Source organism: Orycteropus afer, unplaced genomic scaffold (genome assembly GCF_000298275.1).
Source record: "Orycteropus afer afer isolate SDZICR_OR568_19922 unplaced genomic scaffold, OryAfe1.0 scaffold00844, whole genome shotgun sequence".
Lineage (NCBI taxonomy): Eukaryota > Metazoa > Chordata > Mammalia > Tubulidentata > Orycteropodidae > Orycteropus > Orycteropus afer.
In genome coordinates, this window is record NW_006922431.1 from 443,320 (window position 1) to 444,842 (window position 1,523).

The following is a 1,523-nucleotide window of genomic DNA, read 5'->3' on the forward strand; positions in this document are numbered from 1 at the left end:
GAGTGAAGGTTTATATAACTAATCAGTTTTCCATTCAACAATTCATACACATTTTGTTTCATGTCCTTTAATGCAACCCACACAATGTAACATCAATCATATCACTTCCTCTCTTTGTTTCCCATTTCCATTCCTTTCTCTTTCCTAACCTTTCCTGCCCTTTAAACTTTGTTCTTGTGCAAATGCTGCACTTTTGATCTCCAACATGTTATTGTTCTAAGGAGAGTAGACATCCCTAGTGTTATTGTTCACCTTATAAACCTGTATATTGTTGGGCTGAAAATTGAGCCATGGGGGTGAGTTCCATTCCAGGCCAGAAGGTGACTCAGAGCCATAATCTCAGGGGTTCCACCAGCCTTTATCCAACTAGTGAGTTTATTCTTTATGATTTTTAGTTTTGTTACACATTTTCCTCCACTCTATCTATCTAGGACCTTCCACAGTTATTCCTTTCAGAGTGGTCAGTAGGGGTAACCAGGTTCTACTAGTAGGTACATATATGTTCACAAGAGTTGAATAGGTGTGCAAAGGAGAATTGGACTATATATAGGTTTCAAAGAGGATATTTCTGCATAGGTATTTACCTAATCCGTAAATATATCCATGAATAAAGCAGAGCACGCAGGGGGCAAAGTGATAAAAACTTCCCAGCCATAACCAAGCACTTTGATGGAATGAGTCACTGGATCTGGGGCTCAGGACCATGGTCCCTGGGGACATTAATGTCAATTGACACAATATAATCCACAAAGAAAAAGTTCCACAATGTAATTTACAGAGTAGCAACTGGGATCTTAAAAGCTTGTGAATGGCTGTCTAAGATGCAAACATTTGTTTCTCCCATGCCAGAGCCAAGAAGAGTGAAGAAAATCAAAGATGCATAAAAACAATTAGTCCCAAGGACTAAAGGACAATGCAAACTTCAGCCTCTAGGACCCTGAGAGGAGGTGATTGCATTTGATTCTAACCTCCAAGATGGAAACAGCCACGTTTTTTTTTCTCCTCATCACAATTAAGCCTATGCCTCACAAAAGATCTGCTTATAAAAGCTCAAAAATAGTTTGCAAATTAACGAATCTAAACATAAATAATAATATGAATGATTATGTGTGTGTATGCATGAATACAATGCAGTTTTAGTTGGCAGAATAATAATTGATGAAATACCAATTGTTACATTATCATTCTGACCTTGTTTATGAAAATCCATTGCTGTCAAGTGGATTCTGACTCACAGAAGTCCTATAGGACAGAGCAGAGCTGTCCCATAGGCTTTCCAAGTCTCTAATCTTCAGGGAAGTAGACTGCCACATCTTTCTCCTATACAGTGGTTGATGGGTTCCAACCACCAACATGTTGGTTAACAGCTGAGCTCTTAACCACTATGCCACACAGACTCCTTCCTTGTTTAAGGACAAACCACTCCACAGAGTAAGTGAATCATAACTATCTAAATATTTTGAGCATCAAAATATTAAAAATTTCAAAAACATCAACTCACACTCTATCATCCTGAAACCATG